This window comes from Myxine glutinosa, chromosome 7 (genome assembly GCF_964187855.1).
Source record: "Myxine glutinosa chromosome 7, kmMyxGlut1.1, whole genome shotgun sequence".
In the NCBI taxonomy this organism is placed as follows: Eukaryota; Metazoa; Chordata; class Myxini; order Myxiniformes; family Myxinidae; genus Myxine; species Myxine glutinosa.
Window position 1 is genome coordinate 63,125,957 of NC_136267.1, and position 18,939 is coordinate 63,144,895.

The 18,939-nt window shown below is 52.5% G+C and overlaps 1 long non-coding RNA gene across 1 annotated transcript; it reads right to left on the bottom strand.

Annotated features, from left to right (window-relative positions):
- Positions 1-11,532: 11,532 nt before the first annotated feature.
- On the bottom strand, positions 11,533-14,351 carry LOC144892809 (uncharacterized). Its single transcript, XR_013623958.1, has 2 exons — positions 14,063-14,351; positions 11,533-12,569 (listed from the first exon to the last, which is right to left on the bottom strand). It is a non-coding gene; the product is annotated as an uncharacterized LOC144892809 (long non-coding RNA).
- Positions 14,352-18,939: the final 4,588 nt, after the last annotated feature.

Sequence of the window (18,939 nt, forward strand, 5' to 3'; positions counted from 1 at the left end):
AACAACAACAACATGGAAGGCTGCACTGTCCGGAAGTTGGCATATCGCAGTTACGATTATTTTAGTGTTAATGGCCAATTATTCAATTAGCGCCAACGTATTTTGGCTGTTTGCAATTTAATCGCAAGGAAAAGTAGAAAGAGAAGAGGGGAAAAAAGAAAAGCCTTGCATTAACGCATTAACGCTTGCATTGCATTAACGGTTCGGCACACGTGATAGCTCGCTGCTCTCTGATTGGTTGAAGCGTTTTTTGGACATAGCTCGGTAGGTACTTGTCCGATTAATTTCAAACCTTGAAAAGGCACATCCTCGGGTCCCCAGCAATATACCTGGCAAGTTTCAAGTATATCGGACCCGTGGTTGTCGAGAAACAGCGGTCACAGACAAACACACAGACAGACACACAGAGATTACTGGCATTATAGATAGACTAGGGCATGCCCGTACTATATATATGCCCGTACTATATATCTATCTAAAATTATATCCCCCCCCCTCTATTTACATGAAATGGTTTGGTTCATTCGCAACGCCAAAGCGAACGGCGAACGGCTTGCGAGTACAGTGACAATCCCCCCCCTCTATTTACATGAATGGTTTGGTCCATTCGCAACGACCACAGAACCCCCCCCTCATGCAATGGTTTGGTCCAAAGCGAACGGCTTCCGGAGTTTGGTAAAGCAATCGCCATCGCGTGCACAAACGCGCAGGAAAGCGAATGAATCGCAAATTCGTTTTTATTAGTGATACGAATTGAATTGGGAGAAATTGGGAGATGAATGAATTGGGAGAAATAATGCGCATAAGAAATCGAATTACGTACCGTAATGGCGGTCAGCTCGTAACGCGCTCAGCTCCGCTCGTGCTCGTCTCACATCGGCCACGCCTACGCAACAAAGCGTTCTGTGATTGGCTGCCGGAAAGCGTGCTGCCGGACAGTCGTCACTGTCCGGAAGTTCGCAAATCGCAGTTAGGATGAATCGTTTTAATTTAATCGCAGTTTGAATTCGTTTTAAAACATAGTTTAACGGCAACATAGTTTTCCAACGTGAAATAAATGAATACGCTGTCAAATGTGCCGTCCGAGGCAGAGTCCGATCGCCACGTTCGGCACACGTGATAGCTCGCTGCTCTCTGATTGGTTGAAGCGTTTTTTGGACATAGCTCGGTAGGTACTTGTCCGATTAATTACAAACCTTGAAAAGGCACATCCTCGGGTCCCCAGCAATATACCTGGCAAGTTTCAAGTATATCGGACCCGTGGTTGTCGAGAAACAGCGGTCACAGACAAACACACAGACAGACACACAGAGATTGCTGGAATTATAGATAGATAATTAGTTTTCCATTGTCACATTGTTGAACGAGTCCTGTTACCTTCTGTAATGGAATTTATCCAAGAGCTCGTTCACAGAAGTGAGGCTTTATTGAAATCGATTCACACAAGTCCTAGGCACACAAGCAATTAACGTATTAGTTATTGAATCATATTAAAGCGCGGCGTCACGCGCGCTGCTTGTGAGCAAGGAGGAAGCGGACAAGCGGTAACATATAAACGTCTTTATTGTAAGACTACACTGTAACACTAAACTCCTCCGGGCTGGTCGCCCGGGGTATATCATGAGGCCACGCCTACCCCTCGGGCGTGGCCACCGCCCACTCGGTGCGTGGAATGATGTCACCACGCCAGTGGGCTTTTGTGTCCGCCACACGCGCCCCCCCAGAATTCCCGCGCACCTGGAGGGCCAGTTTGCGGGGCAGACGAATGACCCGGCCGAAGCGCCCCCTGGCGATCGGCGGCGTCCGGGGTGCAGGGATACCAGGTGGGATGCCCCTGGCTGCCCCTGGGATGGGTGCAGGACCGGGGGGCACCGTGGCGGCGGGGCTGGGCGGTGCCGGGGGTCCGCCCGCAGGAGGGCGGCCCCGACGTGGGGGTCGGGCCACTGGCGGTGGATGGTCCACATCGAGGTGGGCCGGCTTGAGGCGGTCTACCGAAACGCGGTCAGGAGTACCGCCGATGTCCAGGGTGAAGTGCTTCGCCCCGGTCTCCAGCACGCGGAAAGGCCCGTCGTACGGGGGCCGCAGTGGTGTCCGATGGGCATCGTGGCGGACGAAGACGTACTCCGCCGTGCGAAGCTCCGGGGCGACGTGCGTCGGTGGGTGCCCGTGGCATGCCGTTGGCACCGGGGCGAACCTCTGGGCGGTCTCTTGCAGAGCGGAGCGCTGCTGTGCCGCGGACCATGGTGCCGTGGAGTCGGGGAGGAACTCGCCCGGCACCCGCAGCGGTTGCCCGAAGACCAACTCCGCCGCGGATGCGCGCAGGTCCTCCTTGGGCGCCGTCCGGAGGCCCAGCAGGACCCAGGGGAGCCTGTCGACCCAGCCGCCGTCGCGGAGGGTGGCCCGGAGCGCGGCCTTCAATGAGCGGTGAAATCGCTCACACAGGCCGTTAGCCTGGGGGTGGTAGGCCGTGGTTCGGTGCAGCCGGACCCCGAGCCCCTGCGCAACCGCCCCCCAGAGCTCCGAGGTGAACTGGGGGCCGCGGTCGGATGAGATGTCTGAGGGGGCGCCGAACCGGGCGACCCAGGTGGCGATGAAAGCCTGCGCGACATCGGCCGCCGTTGTCGACGCCAAGGGCACGGCTTCCGGCCACCGGGTGGTGCGGTCCACCATGGTGAGGACGTAGGTGAAACCCCGCGAGGGGGGCAGAGGTCCCACCAGGTCCACGTGGACGTGGTCAAACCGGCGTTCCGGCACCGTGAACGGGGCCAACGGGGCCTGGGTGTGCCGGTGCACCTTGGCGCGCTGGCACGCGAGGCACGTCCTGGCCCAGCCGCGGACGGCCTTCCGGAGGCCATGCCAGACGAACTTGTCGGCGATCAGCCTTTGGGAGGCCCTCGCGCCCGGGTGGGACAGGCCGTGGATGGCGTCAAACACCTGGCGCTGCCAGCCCGTGGGCACGATGGGGCGAGGACGCCCGAGGGAGACGTCGCACAAGAGAGCCGCGCCCGCGCCGTCGAACGGCACCTCGGTGACGCGGAGGCCCGTGACGGCGGTCCGCAAGGCCTGGACGTCGGGGTCAGCGGCCTGGTCCGCTGCCATCCGGGCATAGTCGATGCCGAGGTGGACTGCGTGGGCGACGGCCCGGGAAAGGCAATCCGCCACCGGGTTGTCCTTCCCCGCGACGTGCTGGATGTCCGTCGTGTACTCGGACACGGCCGAGAGGTGACGCTGCTGCCGGGCCGACCACGGCTCGGTGACCTTGCCCATCGCGAAGATCAGCGGCTTGTGGTCGACGAAGGCAGTGAACGCCCGGCCCTCGAGCAGATGGCGGAAGTGCCTGACCGCCAAGTGAAGTCCGAGCAACTCGCGGTCGAAGGTACTGTAACGGCGTTCGGGCGGGCGAAGCTGCCGGCTAAAGAACGCCAGCGGTTGCCAAGCTCCACGCACCCATTGCTCGTGCACCGCGCCCACCGCGTAGTCCGAGGCATCGGTGGTGAGGGCGATCGGTGCATCGGGCGCCGGGTGCGCGAGCATGGTGGCGTTAGCCAAGGCGAGCTTCGCGCCCGTGAACGCCGTGTCCATCTGCTCGGTCCAGGTAACGTCGCCTTTGCCCGGCTTACCTCGGAGAGCTTCGTGCAGGGGGCGCAGGAGCTGGGCGATACGGGGCAGGAACCGATGGTAAAAGTTCACCATGCCCAGGAACTCCTGCAGCCCTCTGATCGTGCGGGGGCGCGGAAACCCCTTCACCGCCTCCACCTTGGCCGGCAGGGGGACGGCGCCGTGCCTGGTGACACGGTGCCCCAGAAAATCGATTGTGGCGGCGCCGAACCGGCACTTTGCGGGGTTCACAATCAGGCCATGCTGGCCCAGGCGTTCGAAGAGCGTGCGGAGGTGGCGTAGGTGCTCTTCGCGGGACGCGCTGGCGACGAGGATATCGTCCAGGTAGACGTAGACAAAATCCAAGTCGCGCAGGACGCTGTCCATCAGTCGCTGGAACGCCTGAGCCGCATTCTTCAGACCGAAGGGCATGCGCAGGAACTCGAAGAGTCCGAATGGCGTGATGACCGCCGTCTTCGGGACGTCCTCCGGCCTGACGGGGACCTGATGGTAGCCGCGTATGAGGTCCACCTTCGAGAAGAAGGACCTGCCCGCCAAACGGGCGGAAAAGTCCTGAATGTGGGGGACGGGGTAGCGGTCGGGAGTCGTGGCGTCATTGAGACGGCGATAGTCCCCGCACGGTCGCCATCCCCCGCCGGGCTTCGGCACGATGTGCAGCGGCGACGCCCAAGCGCTCTCTGAGCGCCGAACGATGCCGAGTCGCTCCAGGGTAGCGAATTCCGCTTTTGCCACCGCCAGCTTCGTCGGCTCGAGGCGGCGTGCCCGGGCGTAGACCGGTGGCCCGACGGTGGGGATGTGATGGGCCACCCCGTGCTTGACGGCCCCCGCCGAGAAGGTGGGCCGCGTGAGGGCCGGGAAGCCGGCGAGGAGGCGGGTGAATGCGTCCGCTGCCGGAAGCGTACAGACCAACGTGGCCGGAACCGAATCGTTCGGCAAGCCGCTTGGCAAGCCGCTCGTTGAGCTGGGCAACGCACATGCGAGCGAGCTGAACGTCTCGGCCTGGACAAGCCGTCTGCGCTTGACGTCGACCAGGAGCCCATTAGCGCACAGGAAGTCCGCGCCAAGCAGTGCCATGGGCACGTCGGCGGTGACGAACGTCCATCGGAAAACCTGCCCTCCAAACCGCAGAGAGAGGCAGCGTTTTCCGTACGTACGGATGGGCGTCCCGTTCGCGGCAAGCAGCGCGGGGCCCCCACCCGCGGCGTGCTTGTCTGACGTGCCGGCGGGAATGACTCACCTGTGCTCCCGTGTCGCACAGGTAACGGCGCCCGGAGAAGGTGTCCGTTATGAACAGCAGGCTGCTCGAACGGCCGGCGCTCATCGCCACAATTGAGCGCCGGCCCGGGCGTTTCCCGACCCGTTGAAGGAGCACGGCGGATGACACCGCCGAGCTTCGTGGCCGAACTTGGCGTGGAACCAGCACCAGGTGGTGGAGCTGGAGGAGTGCGGCTGGCTCCGCCAGGCCGGTGGAGTCGACGGGTTTCCCCGCGGTGGCGGTTTTCGCCGCGGCGGGGGGGGGGGGGGCGTGGCGGCGTTCACGAGGTGCGTATCAGCATGCTGCTGAACCACAGCGTGCTGTAGAAGATGATGCTGTGGAACATCAGCGTGCTGTAGAAGATGATGCTGTGGAACATCAGCGTGCTGTAGAAGATGATGCTGTGGAACATCAGCATGCTGTAGAAGATGATGCTGTGGAACATCAGCGTCGAAGGCCGTGACGGCCACGCCAACGCTCGCCCGCGTGTCCGAAGCGGCGAAGTACTTGTCCGCCTCGGCCGCCAATGCTCGGGGTTCCGTTAGCCCGGTCCCGGCCAACGCGAGGCGAACCTGCGCTGGAAGTTGGCGACGGAAAAGCGCCCGGAATAGCGAACCGGGGGCTTCGTCGCCCAACAGTGACAGCATATGGTCCATTCGGACCGACGGGCGCGTCTCACCGAGCTCGGGGAGATCCAGGAGGCGGTCGGCCCGTGCGTCGTCCGTGAGGCTGAACGTGGCTAGGAGTAGCCGCTTGAGTGCCTCGTACTTGTGGCCGTCCGGTGGGTGGCGAAGGACGGACACAACTCGAGCGGCCGTGCCGGGCCCGAGGGAGGCGACGACGTGGCAGTAGCGCGTGTCATCGCCGGTGAGGTGCCGAAGCTGAAATTGGGCTTCGGCCTGGACGAACCAGACTTCGGCCTGAGCCTCCCAAAATTCCGGAAGTTTGATGAAGGCGGCCATGGCGATGGCGTCGCGTGTGGAAGGATCGCTCCGGCAGATCCAACGTCGAGGGTCACCAGTAAAGCGCGGCGTTACGCGCGCTGCTTGTGAGCAAGGAGGAAGCGGACAAGCGGTAACATATAAACGTCTTTATTGTAAGACTACACTGTAACACTAAACTCCTCCGGGCTGGTCGCCCGGGGTATATCATGAGGCCACGCCTACCCCTCGGGCGTGGCCACCGCCCACTCGGTGCGTGGAATGATGTCACCACGCCAGTGGGCTTTTGTGTCCGCCACAATATAAAGTATAGAGGCCTTGCATTACGCGAGCGTCGTCCATGGCAACCGGTTCCGGCCGCCATCTTGGGTGGCATAAACAACATGGCGGGAAAGCTGTCGTTTGATCAGACGGACCTGTCAGTTTACGCCCGTAGCTTGCCCGTTGAGGTGTTTTCGCGGTATTGTGAGAAACTGAGGCTGTGTCATCTGCCTGTGGACCCGTACGCGACAGCAGTTACACAATGGTCCAAGGATCACGATGTTTTTCCTCACGTTTCCTACCCGGACATATACAACCTTTTCATTGACAGCACTGTTAGTCCTTACACCCGCGAGACGCTCCGGGCATACAAGAGCCTGGACGCTTATAAATATTTTGTAGCTGGTTTCGTGTCAGATGTGCTTTGTGTTAGGACTGATAACAGCATCCGAGTTCTGACAGCAAAGGTGAGTCAAAGGTAGAGATATCTTGTTGAGAATTGAGTACTTTATAATTTAGATAGACTACTTGCTGTTGTAATTTTTGTTTTTATTTTTCAAATGATATGAAAATATATTCAGAGACTAAAAATCAGTAAACAATGGTTCCGTTTTATTTGTGTTGTGTTGTTGTGTTGTGTGTTGTTTATCTTTGCCTTGCAAACAGAGAACTAGAACTGAATAGTGTCAATTATAGAACCTGATGTTGGCTTAGCGGTTAGGGTGCCGGCTTGGGATCCTAGGATCCTGAGTTTGTAATCCCGGTCGATCGCTGAATTAACGCCAGGGGGGTTGACTCAGCCTGTCATCCTTCCGAGGTCGGCAAATTGAGTACCAGCTTGCTGGGATAAATGATCCCGGTGTGTACCCCGGTTTAGAATAGGTACACCGTATCCCTGCGCATCGTAAAAGCGTGACCAAGGGTTGGCGTCAGGAAAGGCATCCGGCCATAAAAACAGTGCCTCAAACAGGGAACCATGATTGTCATGGGGCCCGCAAGGCTAACCCCCGCTCTAGCGGGGAAAATGGCCTTAAAACGATCATTCATATTCATTCATTCCGAGAACCAATAATATTTATTAATTTTCATGTTAAACAAGTCTTGGTAAAGAAAAAGTTTCAAAATGAAATGCTACATTTTCAGACCACTGTGGGAGCTGTGCTCGCACGATAAAATCGGACAAAATGGACGACGCCAGGAATTAGGTTTCTCTGAGCTATTTATTCCCAGCTCACTCAAACGAACTCCAAAGCACTGAATCAGCCCATCGAACGGGCGGCAATATATATCAGAAACTTAACACACAAAAGCCACGCCTCTCAGGCGGGGCGTGGTATGCAAATAGATAAGCCACGCCTCTCAACGGGGCGTGGTATGCAAGGCAAGCGTTCGCCCGGTAAAGGCAAGTCTCAACACGCCCGGGCGAGTCCGTACACGTGACCGCTCGCCGGTTGCGTCATCGGCCGGTGCAGGGTAATTGTGTCATGCTACCGGTAACCGCTACACGTGCCCCCCCCCCAGAATTAACATTCACCGGGAGAGTCAGTTTGAGGGGGGTCTTGATGACCCGGCCGAAACGACCCCTGACGATTCGTGTGGGGGTGGTAGGTGGCGGGGCGGTGGTTGGTCGGGCGGGGGGCCTGGTTGACGGGGGACGGCCCCGAAGTGGAGGAAGGGCCAACCGTGTAGGTTGGTCGAGGTCCAAATTGGCCGGCTTGAGGCGGTCCACGGAGATGCGGTCCACCTTGCCGCCGATGTCGATGGTGAACGACTTGTCGTCCCTCTTCAGGACCCGGAAAGGTCCATAGTACGGTGGCCGGAGCGGTCCCCGGTGTGCCGGAAAAAAACGTACTCCGCAATGCGAAGTGCTGGGGGGACGTGGGGTTGGGGGCAGCCGTGGTGGGACGTGGGCACGGGGGCAAATCTCCTGGCGGCCTCCTGGAGGACCGAGCGTTGACGAGCCGCGGACCAGGGGCCGGTGGCGTCAGGGATGAATTCGCCCGGCACGCGCAGTGGCTGGCTGTAGACCAGCTCGGCGGTGGAAGCCTGGAGGTCCTCTTTAGGGGCCGTTCGGAGGCCCAATAGGACCCACGGGAGCCTGTCGGCCCAACCGTCGTCCTGGAGGCTGGCCCTGAGAGCGGCCTTCATCGAGCGGCGGAACCGCTCGCACAAGCCGTTGGTTTGGGGGTGGTAGGCCGTGGTGCGGTGAAGCTTGACCCCCAAGGCCTGGGCGACCGCACCCCAAAGCTCGGAGGTGAATTGCGGGCCTCTATCGGAGGAGATGTCCGAGGGGGCGCCGAAACAGGCAATCCAGGTGCCAATGAAGGCCTGCGCCACGTCGGCGGATGTTGTTGATGCCTGCGGGACGGCCTCCGGCCACCTGGTGGTCCTGCCCACCATTGTGAGGAGGTGGGTGAAGCCCCGCGAGGATGGAAGGGGTCCCACCAGGTCCACATTGACGTGGTCGAAGCGCCGCGCGGGCACGTCAAATGGTGCCAACGGGGCCTGGGTGTGCCGGTGGACCTTCGCGTGCTGGCAGGCGATACAGGCATTGGCCCAGTCACGGACGTCTTTAAGGAGCCCATGCCAGACGAATTTCGCTGCCATGAGCTTCTGTGATGCTTTCCGGCCCAGGTGGGAAAGGCCGTGGAGGGCGTCAAAAATGTGCTGCCGCCATCCGGTGGGCACGATGGGGTGAGGTTGGCCCAGGGAGACGTCGCACAGGAGAACTGTGCCTGTGTCCTCGAAGGGGACATCGGCCAACCGCAGGCCTGTGTCCGCTGTCCGGAGGGCTTGCACCGTGGAGTCGGCGGTCTGGTCGGCCGCCATGCGGGCTAAGTCCACACCCAGGTGGACGGCGTTCGCGCCGGACCGGGAGAGGCAATCGGCCACAGCGTTGTCCTTGCCTGCGACGTGCCGGATGTCCGTTGTAAATTTGGACACGGCGGAGAGGTGGCGCTGCTGGCGGGCCGACCACGGCTCCGTAACCTTGGCCATGGCGAAGAACAGGGGTTTGTGGTCCACAAACGCCGTGAACGGGCGGCCCTCCAAAAGATGGCGGAAGTGGCGAACAGCCAGGTAAAGGCCGAGGAGCTCGCGGTCGAAAGCACTGTACTTGCGCTTGTTAGGGCGAAGCTGCCGGCTGAAGAAGGCCAGCAGTTGCCAAGCTCCGTTCACCCACTGTTCATGCACGGCGCCCACTGCGTAGTTGGAAGCGTCCGTGGTGAGGGCGATGGGTGCGTCGAGCGCCGGGTGCGCCAGCATGGTCGCGTTGGTGAGGGCCAGCTTAGCGCCCCTGAACGCCGCGTCCATCTCTGTGGTCCAGGTGACGACGTGCTTGGCCGGCTTGCCCCGGAGGGCTTCGTACAGGGGGCGCATGAGTTGGGTGGCGCGAGGCACGAACTGGTGGTAGAAATTTACCATCCCCAAAAATTCCTGTAGGGCCTTGATGGAGCGAGGGCGCGGGAAACTTGTGACTGCCTCCACCTTGGTAGGCAGCGGGACAGCCCCGCGCTTCGTGATGTGGTGCCCTAGGAAGTTGACGGCCGTTACGCCAAACTGGCATTTCGCCGGGTTGATGATGAGGCCGTGCTGGGAGAGGCGCTCAAAAAGCGTGCGCAGGTGGACGAGGTGCTCCGCCCGGGAAGTGCTGGCGATGAGAATGTCATCCAGGTAGATGAACAGAAAGGTGAGATCGCACAGCACACTGTCCATCAGCCGCTGGAAGGCCTGGGCCGCGTTCTTAAGGCCGAACGGCATTCGGAGGAACTCGAAGAGGCCAAAAGGTGTAATTACAGCCGTCTTCGGAACGTCGGCCGGCCGGACAGGTACCTGGTGGTAGCCCCGAATGAGGTCGACATTGGAGAAGATCACCCGCCAAACGGGCGGAAAAGTCCTGTATGTGTGGTATCGGGTACCGGTCGGGGGTGGTGGCATCGTTGAGGTGGTGGTAATCGCCGCATGGTCGCCATCCGCCACCCGGTTTGGGCACGATGTGCAGGGGCGAGGCCCACGCGCTATTCGAGCGCCGCACAATTCCCAATCGCTCCAGCGCGTCGAATTCCGCCTTCGCTACGGCGAGTTTGGCCGGGTCGAGGCGGCGATCCCTGGCGTAGACCGGTGGACCTGTGGTCGGGATGTGGTGTTCGACGCCGTGCTTGACGGCGACGGCCGAAAACGTCGGCTGCGTGAGGGCGGGAAACTCGGCGAGTAGGCGGGTGAAATCATCTACGGCCGGGAGCGCGCAGGCTACCTTGGTCGGAGCGGAGCCGCTCAATGAGCAAGCGAGCGAGCTGAAGGTCTCCGCGTTGATGAGCCGACGCCGTTTGACGTCGACCAAAAGCCCATGCACGCAAAGAAAATCTGCACCCAGCAAGGCCATGGGCACGTTCGCCGTGATGAAGTCCCACCTGAAGCGCTGCCCCTCGAAGCAAAATGCGACGCTGCGCAAACCGAAGGTGCGGATGGAGGAACCGTTTGCGGCAACCAAAGCGGGGCCGCAAAGCGCGGCCTGTTTGTCCTCCACCGAGGCGGGTATCACGCTCAGCTGAGCGCCGGTGTCACACAAAAAACGCCGCCCAGACTCTGTGTCCGTGATAAACAGAAGGCTGCCTGAATGGCCGACGCTCATGGCAGGCAGCGAGCGCCGGCCTGGTCATTTCCCGACCCGCCGAAAGTGCACGGTGGGCGGCATGTTCTGGCCTTCTGCCCGAACCTGGTGTGGTAATAGCACATGGTCTGCTCTGGTGGAGGCTCCGGCGGTCGCGTCGGGTTCGGTCGACAGGGCGTCGTGGCGGCCGCTGCCGCCAGTGGCGCTGACTCGGCTGGTGGAGGCGCCGGTCGTGGCGCGGGCGTTGCCTCGGTCGGCCCAGGGTCCCAGGCGGCCGCTCCGACGTGTCGCCTGGCCGAGCAAAATTTATCGGCCTCCTTGGCAAGGCGCGAGGGTCCGTGATGGGCGAATTAGCCAAAGCTAACCGTACCTGCCCGGGTAGCCGCTGGAGGAACAGCTCGCGGAAGAGGAAGTCCGGGCTGTGGTCACCGAGAAGAGCAAGCATGTGGTCCATGCTTTCGGACGGATGGGCCTCGCCCAGCTCCAGGAGGTCGAGTAGTTGTCGTGCGTGTTCGGTCTCTGTGAGTCCAAACGCACCGAGGAGTAGGTCTTTGAACGCGCCATATTTGTCGGCGTCCGGCGGGTGCTGTAGGAAGCTCAGAACCCGGGAAGCGGAGGAGGCGTTGACCGCGGAGACCACATGTTGGTAGCGTGTCGTGTCCTCCGTAATGTTCCGCAGGGCGAATTGAGAATCCGCTTGAGCAAACCAAACGGCCGCGTGAGATTCCCAAAACCCCGGGAGCTTCAAAGCTACAGCTGACTCCATCGCCGTGTTCATAGAAAGGGGTCACCAATTGTGGGAGCTGTGCTCGCACGATAAAATCGGACAAAATGGACGACGCCAGGAATTAGGTTTCTCTGAGCTATTTATTCCCAGCTCACTCAAACGAACTCCAAAGCACTGAATCAGCCCATCGAACGGGCGGCAATATATATCAGAAACTCAACACACAAAAGCCACGCCTCTCAGGCGGGGCATGGTATGCAAATAGATAAGCCACGCCTCTCAACGGGGCGTGGTATGCAAGGCAAGCGTTCGCCCGGTAAAGGCAAGTCTCAACACGCCCGGGCGAGTCCGGACACGTGACCGCTCGCCGGTTGCGACATCGGCCGGTGCAGGGTAATTGTGTCATGCTTCCGGTAACCGATACACCACCTTGATATTACATAAAAGGTTTGACAGAACATAATGAAATATGTATCTGGTCAGTTTAATGCTGAAAGAAGTTTGATATGTTGAACATTAATAATAATAATAATTGATATTTTGTAAACGGTGTTATGTTTTGATGTGCCAGAGAGAATATCATGCATATATTATTTCATCAATCAAAGGGTACAACAGATGGACACATATTGCATAAAGCAGCACACACAACAGCCATTTTGTCAACAATGTTTACATCATCTTCTGCATCACCACATACTAAAGAGATAGCTATTGGTCCTTCCATCATGGTGTACTTTTGTTTCCACCGTCCGATCACGCGCTCAACATGAATGCGAACATGAGCAATTTCTCGTGTTTCATCAACTTCTCGTCGTGATAGCTGTTTTTCCCCTTAGTGAATGCTGGAATTTTCAATTCGGCACAATAAATGCCAACAGAATCTTCAATAGTGAATCCTCGGTCTGCTAGAAGAACGTCTCCAGATAGAAAATTATTCAGGATTCCACAGTTTTCTGTGGTATATTTGTCTGAGACACGTCCACCCCATCCTTTGGAAATGTAAGAAATACTACCTTGGGGGGTAATTGCTATAAGAAACTTAACAGTGTTGTGCTGTTTGTAGCTGCTCCAAGTCTGCGCTCGAGGTGAAGGTGAAGAACTTGAATCGTCCTCGTGTGTGGTGTTTGGTAGAGCACGAGGGTCATATGAGTGGACCTGAATAAACAAACACCTCAGTACATGTCTGACCTCACCTGCTGATTCTGCCCCATCCATTAATATTTGTCCACTTCATGTCTAGTAAACCTACATTATCATCCTTCGCTTATATCATCCATATTCACCAACATCATCCATACTCATATATACGTCATTCATACTCATGTATATCGTCTACACTCACCTATATCATCCATATTCACCAACATCATCCATACTCATATACGTCATTCATACTCATGTATATCGTCTACACTCACCTATATCATCCATATTCACCAACGTCATCCATACTCATATACGTCATCCATACTCATGTATATCGTCTACACTCACCTATATCATCCATATTCACCAACGTCATCCATACTCATGTACATCATCCATACTCATGTACATCATCCATACTCATGCATATCGTCTACACTCACCTATATCATCCATATTCACCAACGTCATCCATACTCATGTACATCATCCATACTCATGTACATCATCCATACTCATGCATATCGTCTACACTCACCTATATCATCCATATTCACCAACGTCATCCATACTCATTACTCATATACATCATCCATACTCATGTACATCATCCATACTCGTGTACATCATCCATACTCATGTATATCGTCTACACTCACCTATATCATCCATATTCACCAACGTCATCCATACTCATGTACATCATCCATACTCATTACTCATATACATCATCCATACTCAATTACATCATCCATACTCATGTACATCATCCATACTCATGTACATCATCCATACTCATTACTCATATACATCATCCATACTCATGTACATCATCCATACTCATGTACATCATCCATACTCATGTACATCATCCATACTCATGTATATCGTCTACACTCACCTACATCATCCATATTCACCAACGTCATCCATATTCATGTACATCATCCATACTCATGTATATCGTCTACACTCACCTACATCATCCATATTCACCAACGTCATCCATATTCATTACTCATATACATCATCCATACTCATGTACATCATCCATACTCATGTACATCATCCATACTCATGTACGTCATCCATACTCATGTACATCATCCATACTCATGTACATCATCCATACTCATGTACATCATCCATACTCATGTACATCATCCATACTCATGTACGTCATCCATACTCATGTACATCATCCATACTCATGTACATCATCCATACTCATGTACATCATCCATACTCATGTACATCATCCATACTCATGTACGTCATCCATACTCATGTACATCATCCATACTCATGTACATCATCCATACTCATGTACATCATCCATACTCATGTACATCATGCATACTCATGTATATCGTCTACACTGACCTATATCATCCATATTCACCAACGTCATCCATACTCATGTACATCATCATACTCATCATACTGAAGATATCACATACTTGTGAAATTAAAGCAGAATAAATGCAGCACGGGTGTATTACCGGTGACGAAGTGATGGCTGCAGACGTAGCTGTGGGGGGGTCGGCTCCCAGTCTTTCCTACTCAGCGCCGCTTTCCACAGTCGTTTTAGCGCGTTGTGTCGTCCGGAAAACGGTAGAATAGAATGACAAGCCCGATCCCTTATGAAATCGGGCTGTACATCCGACAGCACAACAACTCTTTACCATCGTGTCGGGGGCAATTTATATGTGAGACAAGTTTCAAATTGCCGCCATTACGTATGGTGGCAGAAGCAATGGTTTGCCACCCATGCGGTCACGTGACTAAGACGATGACGTCACATGCAACTTCCATATAAGTATAAAGTTTACTCAAGCATAGTATAAAGACCAGGCCATCGATCTGGTCTTACCAAGATGAATGCAGCGCAGACCAGAACATGGTGCGTTCAGAACGTGTAATTCTGTCTTCACACATAAAGAGCGCTCGACTATATATCCAGCACGCATTAGATCACCACACCCCAGAACCCCTCCTCCTCTTCTTCTTCTTCTTCTTCTTCTTCAGTTTCACTACACCTTCATGTTGATTAATCAGAGGCTTGTTTACTCCAATATATCTCAATGGCTACATCCCAGCCAGCACGTACAGCTGGGGCCCATATGAGTCCTATGTGGGCTAACTTGTGGGTCCCATATGTGTCCCCACACGTAGGCCCCAGCTGGATTAGTCCATAGGCTCCATCCAGGTGCCAGCTGGGTTGCCCACGTGGGCAGGGCATGCGTTTTTTGTGGGCTAGCCCATGTAGGCAAGCATGGGCTTTTCGTGGGCTACCCCATGTGGGCTGGGCATGGGATTTGCATGGGATATACATGGATTTTTCCTAGGCCTCATGTGAATGTAAATGGGGTGTAAATCAATACTGCATTGGCTACAACATCACATCTGCTTTACTGCCAGTAGAAATATCGAATGGAGTGTATTTTTAGAGAGGCTTTTGCTTGAAGTTATCTTAAAGAACATCCTAACTTGGATCTGTCAAAACAAGCTAGTAATGGTAAATACTTTAATAATTCAATGGTGTTCCTGTGGCATTTGAAATGTCTTGGAACATCTTGCTGTAGAATTCCTGCTTCCAGAATAGCAAGGGTGTGAACCTCTGAAAGTTTGATGAAGATAACATCCATTCACCCATCCCTGGGTGAAATGGCGACACACACACATACACAGACAAACATCTCTCTAAAAGTATGTATTGATTTACTAGAAAAAAAAATAATCAAACTTTCAACTCTATACATTGAACCACCATCCGAAGTACCATAAAATTGACGATTCAAGTATTATCGATCTACATCAGGGTCTACAACATGGCTGTTGATTGGAAACTACAATGTTTCTTCAAACGGAATGATTCACTTCAGACAACAACAAACTCACGTTAAAAACTGTTGTTGAACTGGTCTGATAAAACGTTGGTTGCCTGCCATTTTTTGGCTGCCATTTTTTTAATGCCCTTTGCTGGCTGCCATTTTTAAAATGCCATTTTCTGGCTGCCATTTTTAAGTGCCATTTGCTGGATGCCATTTTAAAATGCCATTTGCTGGCTGCCATTTTTAAGTGCCATTTGCTGGCTGCCATTTTTAAAATGCCATTTGCTGGCTGCCATTTTTAAGTGCCATTTGCTGGCTGCCATTTTTAAGTGCCATTTGCTGGATGCCATTTTAAAATGCCATTTGCTGGCTGTCATTTTAAAAATGCCATTTGCTGGCTGCCATTTTTAAAATGCCCTTTGCTGGCTGCCATTTTAAAGTGCCATTTGCTGGATGCCATTTTAAAATGCCATTTGCTGGCTGCCATTTTTAAAATGCCATTTGCTGGCTGTCATTTTTAAAATGCCATTTGCTGGCTGTCATTTTAAAAATGGCATTGTTGGCTGCCATTTTTAAATGCCACTTGTTGGCTGCCATTTTTAAAATGCCACTTGTTGGCTGCCATTTTTTAAATGCCATTTGCTGGCTGCCCTTTTTAAAATGCCATTTGCTGGCTGCAATATTTTTAATGCTATTTTCTGGCTGTCATTTTTTAAATGCCATTTGCTGGCTGCCCTTTTTTAAATGCCATTTGCTGGCTGCCCTTTTTTAAATGCCATTTGATGGCTGCCCTTTTTAAAATGCCATTTGCTGGCTGCAATTTTTTTAATGCTATTTTCTGGCTGTCATTTTTTAAATGCCATTTGCTGGCTGCCCTTTTTAAAATGCCATTTGCTGGCTGTCATTTTTAAAATGGCATTTGCTGGCTGCTATTTTTTAAATGCCATTTGCTGGCTGCCATTTTTAAATGCCATTTGCTGGCTGCCCTTTAAAAATGCCATTTGCTGGCTGCCCTTTTTAAAATGCCATTCGCTGGCTGTCATTTTTTAAATGCCATTTGTTGGCTGCCATTTTTTAAATGCCATTTGCTGGCTGTCATTTTTTAAATGCCATTTGCTGGCTGCCCTTTTTAAAATGCCATTTGCTGGCTGCCCTTTTTAAAATGCCATTTGCTGGCTGCCATTTTTTAAATGCCATTTGCTGGCTGCCCTTTTTAAAATGGCATTTGCTGGCTGTCATTTTTAAAATGCCATTTGCTGGCTGCCCTTTAAAAATGCCATTTGCTGGCTGCCATTTTTTAAATGCCATTTGCTGGCTGCCATTTTTAAAATGCCATTTGCTGGCTGCCAGTTTTTAAATGCCATTTGCTGGCTGCCATTTTTTAAATGCCATTTGCTGGCTGCCATTTTTTAAATGCCATTTGCTGGCTGCCATTTTAAAAATGCCATTTGGTGGCTGTCATTTTTTAAATGCCATTTGCTGGCTGCCATTTTAAAAATGTCATTTGGTGTCTGTCATTTTTTAAATGTCATTTGCTGGCTGCCATTTTTAAATGCCATTTGCTGGCTGTCATTTTAAAAATGGCATTTGCTGGCTGTCATTTTTTAAATGGCATTTGCTGGCTGTCATTTTTAAAATGGCATTTGCTGGCTGTCATTTTTAAATGGCATTTGCTGGCTGTCATTTTAAAAATGGCATTTGCTGGCTGTCATTTTAAAATGCCATTTGCTGGCTGCCATTTTTTAAATGCCATTTGCTGGCTGTCATTTTAAAATGCCATTTGCTGTCTGCCATTTTAAAATGGCATTTGCTGGCTGCCATTTTTAAATGCCATTTGCTGGCTGTCATTTTAAAAATGGCATTTGCTGGCTGTCATTTTTAAAATGGCATTTGCTGGCTGTCATTTTAAAAATGGCATTTGCTGGCTGTCATTTTTAAAATGGCATTTGCTGGCTGTCATTTTTAAAATGGCATTTGCTGGCTGTCATTTTTAAAATGGCATTTGCTGGCTGTCATTTTTAAAATGGCATTTGCTGGCTGTCATTTTTAAAATGGCATTTGCTGGCTGTCATTTTTAAATGGCATTTGCTGGCTTTCATTTTTAAATGCCATTTGCTGGCTGCCATTTTAAAATGCCATTTGCTGGCTGTCATTTTTAAATGCCATTTGCTGGCTGCCATTTTAAAGTGCCATTTGCTGGATGCCATTTTAAAATGCCATTTGCTGGCTGCCATTTTTTAAATGGCATTTGCTGGCTGTCATTTTAAAAATGGCATTTGCTGGCTGTCATTTTTAAAATGGCATTTTCTGGCTGTCATTTTAAAAATGGCATTTGCTGGCTGTCATTTTAAAAATGGCATTTGTTTGCTGCCATTTTTTAAATGCCATTTGTTGGCTGCCATTTTTAAAATGCCATTTGCTGGCTGCCCTTTTTAAAATGCCATTTGCTGGCTGCCATTTTTAAAAGCCATTTGTTGGCTGCCATTTTTTAAATGTCATTTGCTGACTGCCATTTAAGAATGCCATTTGCTGGCTGCCATTTTAAAAATGCCATTTGCTGGCTGCCATTTTTTAAATGCCATTTGCTGGCTGCCCCTTTTTAAATGCCATTTGCTGGCTGCAATTTTTTAAATGCTATTTTCTGGCTGTCATTTTTTAAATGCCATTTGCTGGCTGCCCTTTTTTAAATGCCATTTGCTGGCTGTCATTTTAAAATGCCATTTGCTGGCTGCCATTTTTTAAATGCCATTTGCTGGCTGTCATTTTTAAATGCCATTTGCTGGCTGCCATTTTAAAATGGCATTTGCTGGCTGCCATTTTTAAATGGCATTTGCTGGCTGTCATTTTTAAAATGGCATTTGCTGGCTGTCATTTTTAAAATGGCATTTGCTGGCTGTCATTTTTAAAATGGCATTTCCTGGCTGTCATTTTTAAAATGCCATTTGCTAGCTGTCATTTTTAAAATGCCATTTGCTGGCTGTCAATTTTTAAAATGGCATTTGCTGGCTGTCATTTTTAAAATGGCATTTGCTGGCTGTCATTTTTAAAATGGCATTTGCTGGCTGTCATTTTAAAATGGCATTTGCTGGCTGTCATTTTTAAATGCCATTTGCTGGCTGCCATTTTAAAATGGCATTTGCTGGCTGTCATTTTTAAATGCCATTTGCTGGCTGCCATTTTAAAGTGCCATTTGCTGGATGCCATTTTAAAATGCCATTTGCTGGCTGCCATTTTTTAAATGCCATTTGCTGGCTGTCATTTTTAAAATGGCATTTGCTGGCTGTCATTTTTAAAATGGCATTTTCTGGCTGTCATTTTAAAAATGGCATTTGCTGGCTGTCATTTTTAAAATGCCATTTGTTTGCTGCCATTTTTAAAATGCCATTTGTTGGCTGCCATTTTTAAAATGCCATTTGCTGGCTGCCCTTTTTAAAATGCCATTTGCTGGCTGCCATTTTTAAAAGCCATTTGTTGGCTGCCATTTTTTAAATGTCATTTGCTGGCTGCCATTTAAGAATGCCATTTGCTGGCTGCCATTTTTAAAA